Here is an 11,069-nt window from a genome sequence, read left to right as displayed (position 1 = left end):
TTATTTGGCCCCCCCAACTTTTCTGAGCAATTTTTTGTGTTATTATTTTTTGTTTTTACTCATTGTTGGACATAAAAGACTGTAAAAACACCAGGAAATCAGCTCCAAGTGATTATCCTACGCATAATAGACACGTGATTGTTTACAAATGTAAGCAACGTTTGAAATGATTATGTTTTAGTCAAATATATCTGTTTGGGCTTCTTGCGGTCAATTTGTAGTCTACAAATTATTGTTTTTCCCGACACCTCGACCATCCGCTTAAGAAAAAATTGTCCTGTGGCTGAATCTAGTTGATGATCCCTGCAATAGAAAGTCGCAAAACTGCAAACCCCGCCCATCTGGCACTCCAGGCAGGCTAAAGCAAATGCTTCAAGTATTTGAAAACATTAAAATAGTGTGTTGTATTATTAGGAGAGTGCAACGTTTGAGGTAACCGTAGCTACAGTAGCAGTTGTGCTGCCTCAGTATAAATAACCCTTGGTGATGCAGTCAGACAGCGGTACGGCGCGATTCACAAATTTCGGTGTTATTTCGGTGTGGTGGGGGAATGTGTTAACCCCGTTAACGCAACATATGTAGGGGTTGAGCGTTGAAGGTTAGGTTAAGGTTGTTCTTGTTTGTAGTTGTGGTGAGAGGAGGGGTAGAGTGAAGTGAACAGACAGTTCCTTTAAGCAGGCTGACCTGACATCTTGTCATTTTGATAGATTTACATGCTACATGCTTAAATGCTCTGTGGCTCACACTATTCTAATGTATATCCTCCTCTCTTAGCCTACCTCATTCCCAACCTCCTCTCATTGTGATATCATGTTTGCTACAGTTTTATCCAGCCAGGGTCGTATGGGGTTGAAACTCCGCTTAAAACGGACTAGTTTGATATTATTTCTAAGAAAGAACAATGGAATTGTCACATAATCCTCTGTCCCGTGTTAAGGTTGTGGGACTTGCCCAACAAGATTGTTCTGAAATAGTTAATGTAGTTAGAAACAGGTAGAAACACCCCAACAACCAGTATACAGTATCAGTTCTCTATGTTTGACAGGTATTAGGAAGCTTCATACCATGTAATGTATTCCACGTGAATCTGCTGATGGTCCCCATCTCCTGTTCAGAGAAATTAGTCATTTAAGCCACTTGCATTATCTACCATAAAGTAGTGTGAAAGTACCAGGTTTTGACCACTAGAGGCCGCTGTTCCTGCTATACTGCCACACTCTTTTATCAGTTTTGCTGGTCTCGTGTTTATTAAATAGCTCAACATTTTCTTTGCAACTTTGGGTAGAAAACCAATAGATTTGGCTCATGATGAAAATGAATCATCCGCAATTCAAGTGGCCCCTTTGTGTGTCCTTTATTCCCTTCAAAAAAGGTCTGGATTAGTTACTGTTAGATCATTCCTGGTGAACAAGCAAACCATTAGGCTACGGCAGTTTTAATGGTTTTAATGTTATTGTCTCTTTATAGTATTCAATGGTAAAAGTCCCAAAAACACACTGTATAGCGTTTCACAATTGTAATGTTATAGGGTTGTGTTGGGTTTAATGGTACATGTCACTAATCACAGTACATATAGACCCGTTTCCTGATCATTCTATTGAAAAACATGTCTGCCTTGCAATTCGTTATTGTATTAGGGCTGTCACAACATTTTAGTCCCTAGCCCATTTCTCCATCAAAGTTTTGGGCTTGTCGAAAAAGTCTTCATATGAGAATTTCATAGGGATAGCCCTCTCAGAGAGCAGCCACCTGTTGGTCTATTCAAGCAGAGTTGGGTTGAAGCATTAGGTTGCTATTAGGAAAAACGGATTGCTTTCATGGAGGACTGGCTTGAATTGTGAGGATGACCACACAATTTATTTTCATAATGAGACAAATCTATCTACTTGCACACTACTTTATGGTAGATAATGCAATCAATTTAAATGACAAAACCTAGAGAACAAAAAAACATCACCAGATTCACATGACATAGTATGGAGAAGCAATACTCCAAGCCACAGCTTCATACTTATTGCCAAAAATAGAGATCTGATACTGTATACTGGTCATTGGGGTGGGATTGGCATGGGGTGTGGGGAGTCCGTGTATGGCTTTTGAAAAAAATTGATTCCTCATGTCTTACTCATTGGTAGGAAAAAGTTTGGTTCAAATCGGATGTCGGGTACTATATTTATGGAATATAATCTGAATCCTATAAATGAAAATGTCCAATTTGGGTGAAATCATTTAGCTTAATTCCTCAGAGATCAAATTATATTTCAACAAAATAATGTTTCAGGAATGCTAATTGTATCTGTTAGTAACTATAAAAACAATTTCAGAACAATCTGAGATGGTGGGTGTCAATCCTCTTTCGACCCCCTACTCAACCCCTGCTCATCACCGCCTGCATCCACCACCCTCCTCAGGACCCCCTTGTCATTCCTCTTCATTTTACCAGCGATGACTTTTGACTCTTGACCTGGTACTCTATAACCGCCTCAGTTCTCGACACCCTTAACACTCTGCCTTGTCACTCCCTTCACAGCCCTTACCCTTAGCTGGCCCCTACAGACTCATTGTGACTGTAAAATGACCTACGCATAGTATAGCCGTAACAGAACCACGTCTCAACTTCTCCGTGGAGGGGTCAGTACTTATGGCAGCAGCTTCAGTCTGCATATCTACTCTCATTGCTGTGTGTGACATGCGTCAGGAGGAATCGTTGGACTCGGTTGGCCACTGAGGGTTTCAGGTTTACTCTCATATCCAGAGAGTGACAGTTTTTCTTGGAGACGGACGACCCGTCTCATCTTGCAAGACTGTTTACTTAGAGAAGCAACTGCAGCCACCCTTCAACACCTCCTAACCCCCATTACTAACCATCTCATCTTCACCTCAGTCTAAAGTCTACATCCAAAGTACACCTCCAAGAGACTGTAAACAAGCGATCACTCACTTATAAACAACCATTAAGTCTATGTCTAAGATGTAAATAGGCCCTATTGACCAGCAGCTCTATATGCCACATTAGCTGGTACATAACCAGCAATCTAAATGACAACCAAATGTAATTCAAAAGCTATTTAGCTAGTAATGATCCATGCTAACTGGTTTTGCATTAGCAACATGTTATGTTAACTGGCTAGCTCTTAGACCAAGGTTACAGTAACATGCTATATTATGTCATGCTAACTAACTACACCTAACATGCTATGCTAACTAGCTGGACTTGTCATGATATACTATGAAAACTAGCTAAACCTATCATGCAACCATAAAATAGCTAGACTTCACGTGCTATGCTATGTTAGCTAGCTAGTTCTAACATGCTATGCTACATATCTGGTAATAACACTGAATGCTGTAGCAGGAAGAAGGGTTTCTCCACAAGTGACAGCTAGCATGGGGTGCCACTCACTGTTGACCCAGGGTGCATCTCTCATTGACAGGTTAGCGCTGAAAGATTTAAGAAAATTATATTCGTGCCTTTTAACCCCCTGTCTCTCTCTCCGACTGCCTCTGCCATATAAGGCTGGTGCAAGCTGGGTCGCACACCATGTTGATGACAGAATGACAGATGAATGAAAAAAGAGATGGAGGGAGTGGGAGACCAATAAGGAGAGAGGGAGAGAGAGGTTACACTTAGAGAGGAAGGAGAAAAGAGAGAGAGAGTGCTTTAGGAAAAACTTGAATTGAGTTTGCTGGTAACAAAATAGTCAATGGTACATTGGATATAAGGCCATTGTGCTATGCGAAGGAAACTTGAAGCCTCCATAAAAAAATATATATAAATACACAAAACATGGAAACACAGAAAATTGCAGATAGGAAGACAGTGATACTCTCACTGAGACATGGGGATGCAGAGATATGGCAACACATGAACAGACCTAACCCACAAGTAGAGAACAACGTGGAAATTGGAGAAACATAGACCTGTGTGTGAAAAGTGAGAGAACATATATATGATGGCCTTGCAGACATAAGTATCAACATTCCGGGCTATTCCGGGGTAAGTTAAAATGTCTCTGTGTGTACAGTATGTGCTAGTTAGGTCTGTGTGTGACAGGTGTTGGGGTGGAATGGTGCTAAGCTCCAAATGCTGTTCCTATCCTTATTCCTGGGGCTTTGAGCTGGTGGTCCCACAACTCAGGACAACTGATCTACTCTTAAAGAGCCAAGACACACTCTGTGCCTTACACACACACTGCTACACTGCACACACTGCATCCATACACACACCACATGACAGAATACCCCCCCTTGAAACAAATTCACGCCCACCCTGTATGAACACAAGCACAGATCATTTTACACTCTGCACACGCATATGATCACACACCTTACTCTTTGCACATACAGGCGTACAATCACAATCTCTCTCACACACACCCACATACATCTCTTTTATAACCAAAGCAGTGGTATTATTGCGTGTGGAGTGATACTACAGGCTGTGTGTATGCAGATGAGTAATGAAATTGTGTTGTCATAGGAGGTGATGGAGAGGAGAGGACTGCCTTATCGTGCCCCCAGGTCTATAAATCACCTTTAGCTCTGTGGCTAAAGCCAAAATAAGCAGCCACTGAAACAGGACACCAGTGAATGACAACATACCGTGCCTTCAGAAAGTATACATACCCCTTGACCTAGTCCACATTTTGTTGTGTTACAGCCTGAATCTTCCCACCCATCTCTACACAATAGCCCATAATGGCAAGGTGAAAACATGTTTTTAGAAATGTTTGTAAATGTATTGAAAATTAAATACAGAAACATCTCATTTACATAAGTTTTCACACCCCTGAGTCAATGCATGTTAGAATCACCTTTGGCAGAGATTACAGCTGTGAGTCTTTATGTCTTTTAAAAAAAATCAAGCTCTGTCAAGTTGGTTGTTGATCATTGCTAGACAGCCATTTTCAAGTCTTGCCATAGATTCAAGACGATTTAAGTCAAAACTGTAACTAGGCCACTCAGTAACATTCAATGCCATATTGGTAAGCAGCTCCAGTGTATATTTGGCCTTGTGTTTTAGGTTGTTGTCCTGCTGAAAGGTGAATTTGTCTCCCAGAGTCTGGTGGAAAGCAGACTAAAGCAGGTTTTACTCTAGAATTTTGCATGTGCTTAGCTCTATTCTGTTTCTTTTTATCCTAAAAAATGTCCTAGTCCTTGCCGATGACATGCATACCCATAACATGATGCAGCCACCACCATGCTTGAAAATATGAAGAGGGGTACTCAGTGTTGGACTTGCCCAAAACATAACGCTTTGTATTCAGGATATCAAGTTCATTTGTTAGACGTCCCTCTGCTCTCCCTTTCCTCCGTTGAGAAATGAGGACAGTGTTCCAGTTGATTGCCAAACTCAAGTCGCACCCCATTATTTCTGCCTCATGCACCAATTCATGTTGTTACTATGACCAGAGAAAGTGAAATATTCCTTGATATTAAAAAAGGCACAAGCTGCTAATAATAACAACGCAAGCTTATCGGACCACTTTGCTATAGACATTCATTGTATCTGCCGTACTGGTTGTAACGTAAGTGGAAGTAGGGAGAACACACATTGTATGGCTTATAAAAGTGTCGAACAAAGTGTTGATAGTGCTGAATAACAACTAAAACATCAACTTTTGAAATCATTTAAAATCTCACAGTATCAATTTTGCTGTGCATTCGAGGAGTCTTTTTACAGTCTATAGCTCGAGGAAACTGTGCAGACAGTGAGTTATCTGATTGGCCAGCGGTAAGCCCGTAGGTGCACTTGATTTGTTCTCTAGGCCTGCCGGGTAGGCAGAGTTCTACCTTCAGACACATGAAATGGTTCAAAATGGGAACACTTCCCTGTGCTAGGGCTGCTGAATCAATTGCACCTACTGCCAACAGTGCCTTTGTGCCAACAGTGCCGTTGTGGTCGTCTGCAAACTTAATGATGGTGTTGGAGTTGTGCACGGCCACACAGTTGTGGGTGAACAGGGAGGACAGGAGTGGACTAAGCATGCATCCCTGAGGGGCCCCCGTGTTGAGGTTCAGCATAGCCAGTGTGTTGTTGCCTACCCTCACCATCTGGGGGCGGCCTGTCAGAAAGTCCAGGATCCAGTTGCAGAGGGAGGAGTTCAGTCCCAGGGTCCTTAGCTTAGTAATGAGCTTTCTCACATAGGTGTTAATTTTGTCCAGGTGGGAAAGGGCAATGTGGAGTGCAATAGAGATTGCATCATCTGTGGATCTGTTGGAGAGGTTTGCAAATTGGAGTAGGTCCAGGGTGTCTGGGATGATGGTGTTGATGTGAGACATGACCAGCCTTTCAAAGCATTTCATGGCTACTTGGATAAATATGTAGGTTTGCTTGAAACATGTGGGTATTACAGACTAGGCCAGGGTCCTGGTAATCAGTCTGGTCCCACGGCTTTGTGAATGTTAACCTGTTTACTCACATCGGCTACGGAAAACGTGATCACACAGTTGTCCGTAACTGCCGGTGCCCTCATACATGGCTCAGTGTTGCTTACCTTGAAACAAGCATAGAGTGCATTTGGCTCATCTGTTAGGCTCGCGTCACTGGGCAACTCGTGGATGGGTTTCCTTTTGTAATCTGTGAGAGTTTATAAGCCCTGCCACATCCGACGAGCGTCAGAGCCAGTGTAGTAGGATTTGATCTTAGTCCTGTATTGATGCTTTGTCTGTTTGATGGTTCGTTGGAGGGCATAGCAGGATTTATTTTAAGTGTCCAGATGTGTCCCGCTCCTTGAATCTAGCCTTTAGCTCAATGGGGATGTTGCCCATAATCCATCGCTTCTGATTTTGATACGTAAGGTCACTGTGGGGATGACGTTGTCGATGCACTTATTAATGAAGCCGGTGACTGATGTGATAAACTCCTCAATGCCATCGGATAAATTCTGGTACATATTCCAGTCTGTGCTAGCAAAAAAGTCCTGTATTTTAGCATCCGCTTCATCGGACCACTTCTGTATTGGATATGTCACTGGTACTTCCTGTTTGCGTTTTTGCTTGTAAGCAGGAATCAGGACTATAGAGTTATGGTCAGATTTGCCAAATGGAGGTTTGTAATTACAGGGCTCATCCGCAAAAGAGACCCTGGTCTCAGCACAACTCCCTGTCAAAGTAAAGGTTAAATAAATAACCCAAACAATGCAAGAGCGCAAATAGCTACGCGAAATGGCGATGATTTGATAGATGTTTGCCTCGATGGAATAGTGAGGAGACCCCATGAATCAAAACCCCGTGAATCAATACAAATAAATCTTGAGGATTCGATTCAAACTAAATACTGCAAAAAAAAAACATAAATAAATTCTGTTTCAGAACATCCCCAGGTGTCCTTGGCCAAAAGTGATAGAGAAGAACATGCTGGATGGAGAGTGAGTGACTAGTGACAGATGGTAGGAAATGGGAATGTTTTGGCTATGAATGGATTGATAACAATTGGGAATATCTGATGTTGACTGGGGATAATTCACGATGGGAGCGGTCGCTGGGCTACAAAGAGGACAGAGGGGAAAATAGTTAACTGTACAGAAGGTCTCATTTCTCCGGTGACAGATGACAACACTTGCTATTAATAGGTAGGGTTATCCTTGTGTATTTTAGGTAAAAGGAGACAGGTGGGGGTTGCAGTTGAGGATTTCCCAGAGAAGACAGAGGGGATAAGCAAGTGTTACTGTACCCTTCCGCCCCCTTTAACACTGCATTTATTCTCCCTATCTCTCTCTCTCATACTTCTTTCTTCTTTACTTTATCTCTCACTTGCTTTCTCAACTGTCACTCCTCAATGCTGTCTTCCCCTATTACTCACTTATTTTCTCTGTTCTTTGGCTTTCTCTCAATCTCCATCTTCCCCTCTCTCTCCCTCTCTCCTCCCCTCTCTCCTCTGAGTTATATTTAGCTGCAGGGGGTTCGGTGGTAGAGCTGTCAACCCCTCAGACTCACTGCCACTCCGAGCCTTACAAGGCCTAGGCAGGGACACGGTTGCCTGGTAACCGCCCGTGTTTTCACCTAAGCTGTGAAGGTCCAGCGCTCGACCCCCACCTAGCCTTCGCCGCACTAATTATCACCATCACTACCACCACCATCATCCTCGTCCTACTCGTCATCCTTCACGGTGTTAATGCGGCCGCTTGATAAACAGATGTCCAGTGGAACGACGGTCTGTCCGCTCGCTCATCTACAGTGCTTCATTGAGTTTTAGAGAGGAGAATGGTATGTGCTCAAACTATTGGGGAAAAGGTGCTTGAAGAGTGTCGTCTGAAAGTATGGTGGCCTGGGGTGGACTAACCTAGCAGTTACTGAAGCCGCCATGTTGGCATGGATTAGAACACACTTCTCCTTACTTATTATCTCTTTCTAATAATCTTTCAAAACCTTTTTTCAAAGTTGAAAGTATGAGTTTATTTATGATACTCAGTGTTGATTTCTCCTCCTTCACCTTCATCATCACCACCGGCAGCATTACCTTTACACTCCACCTCCTCCTCTTCCTTCACCTCCTTTTTTAAATATACATTGTAGACAGTGAAACAACAGAAGAGAGGAAAATATTCAGCTTCTCTTGGAGGACAACAGAAGTAGATGTCAAACATGCTTCTTTATTAATAAAACCAATGTGCTTCAGTGTTGCCTGAAACAACTGCGTACAAGAGGTCTTCTTCAAAACATTTGAACTGTTTGCAGGTGCAACACGTGTCGCCATCACACACCTCCATTACAAAGACATAAGGAGTGAGAAGAGAGAAAAGGAGTCACAGAGAGAAGAGGGAGAAAGAGAGAGAATGAGAGCGAGAGGCGTGTGAGAGCAAAAAGGAGGGAAAGGCAGAGGCCACAAGGATAACGAAGGACAGAGGCATTATCAGCAGCTGCTGGAGAGACTGAGGTCATATGAGGAGAAAGCAAGGCAGGGGAAGAGATTACAATATACCTGTCTCCTTCTATATGGCCTAGTCTCAAATGTCACCTTATTCCCCATAGGACACTGGCCAAATGCACTATATAAGGAATTTGGCCAGTGTCCTATGGGGAATAAGGTGTCCACATCACTAAGGATCTATCATGGTCCAAACACAACAACACAATTGTGAAGAAGGCACGACAACACCTCTTGCCCCTCAGGAGACTGAAAAGATTTGGCATGGAGCCTCAGTTCCTCAAAAAGTACGACAGCTGCACCAATAAGAGCATCTTGACTGGCTGCATCACCGCTTGGTATGGCAACTGCTTGGTATCCGACTGCAAGGCGCTACAGAGGGTAGTGCGTACGGCCTACTATGTCACTGGGGCCAAGCTCCCTGCCACCCAGGACCTCTATACCAGGCGGTGTCAGAGGAAAGCCCTAAAAACTGTCAAAGACTCCAGCCACGTCATAGTCTATTCTCTCTGTTTACAGCACTGCAAGCGGTGCCCGAGTCTGGAACCAACAGGACCCTGAACAGCTTCTACAGGGTAAAAAGGATCTTGAAGAAGGAAGGCTATCACTCCATTTTGCAACGCCATGCCATACCCTGTGGACAGCGCTTAATTGTAGCCAATTTCAACAAGACAATGACCCAAAGCACAGTTCCAAACTATGCAATAACTATTTAGGGAAAATGCTATCAGTTGGTATTCTGTCTATAATGGAGTGGCCAGCACAGTCACCGTATCTCAACCCTATTGAGCTGTTGTGGGAGCAGCTTGACCGTATGGTGCCCATCAAGCCAATCCAACTTGTGGGAGGTGGTTCAAGAAGCATGGAGTGAAATCTCTTCAGATTACCTCAACAAATTGACAACTAGAATGCCAAAGGTCTACAAGGCTGTAATTGCTGCAAATGGAGCATTATTTGACGAAAGCAAAGTTTGAAGGATGCAATAATTATTTCAATTAAAAATCATTATTTATAACCTTGTCAACGTCTTGACTATATTTCCTATTCATTTTGCAACTCATTTCATGTACAGTTGAGTTTGGAAATTTACAAACACTTAGGTTGGAGTCATTAAAACTCGTTTTTCAACGACTCCACAAATCTATTTTTGATAAACTATAGTTTTGGCAAGTCGGTGAGGATGCACATATCTACCTCAATTACCTCGTACACCTGCACATCCACTCGGTACTGGTAACCCTTGTATATGAGTCAAGCTATCATCGCTCATTGTGTATCTATTATTGCTTTATAATGACCTATTTGACTTTTCTACTATTTCTCCATTTTCTTTCTCTCTGCGTTATTGGGGAAGGGCCCGCGAGTAAACATTTCATTGTTAGTCCACACCTGTTGTTTACAAAGCATGTGACGAATTAGGTGCCATTCATTATTTGAATTAGGTGCCATTTGGGACACAGCCTGTATCATCAGAAGTCAATTGGATGAGGAGTTTCTTCATCGGAGTACAATCCAACTCCCGGGCAGACTGACATTTTTATGGAATTGACCCCAATCATGATTTACATACAAAAAGTGCAAAGCCAGATTGTTGTTGTGGCAGGCAGGTTCAGATAACATAACTAGAGAACATAGTTAGAGAGAGAGAGAGAGTGACAGAAAAGACAGAGGGAGAGAGAGTGACAGAAAAGAGGGAGAGAGAGAGAGAGAGAGAGAGAGAGAGAGAGAGGAGAGGAGAGGAAAGACATAGTGTTCTATTACATTTATAACAGTAACACAAGCTGAGGGTGTTGTAACAGGTGTCTGTGAGAGAGAGAGAGAGAGACAGAAAGAGAGAGAGAGATAGTCGGTCCAAGGCATAGACAGAGGACACAGATAAAGGCAGATTGTTGTCGACTGACAAGGAGAAAGTAAGACTGATGGCCAATGACAGTCCACTCCTTATAAGTGCACTTCGGATATGTGCAGCCTCTGTTTAGGTGCACTACAGTTTGCCAGTCCCAATTAAATTACTGTACACTGTTCCTAACTGCTCCTGATAACTATAAACTCTGATGTATGTATGCTGGGCTGTACCCAAATGGCACCCTATTCCCTATATAAGGCACTACTTTGACAGGGCCATGCGGCTCTAGTCAAACCAGGCATGCGCATGCCCTTACACAACCTCTCTAGCAGACTGCCCTCTGCAGGCCAGTAG

This window comes from Oncorhynchus mykiss, chromosome 12 (genome assembly GCF_013265735.2).
Source record: "Oncorhynchus mykiss isolate Arlee chromosome 12, USDA_OmykA_1.1, whole genome shotgun sequence".
NCBI lineage: Eukaryota > Metazoa > Chordata > Actinopteri > Salmoniformes > Salmonidae > Oncorhynchus > Oncorhynchus mykiss.
This window is presented reverse-complemented; position numbering follows the sequence as displayed.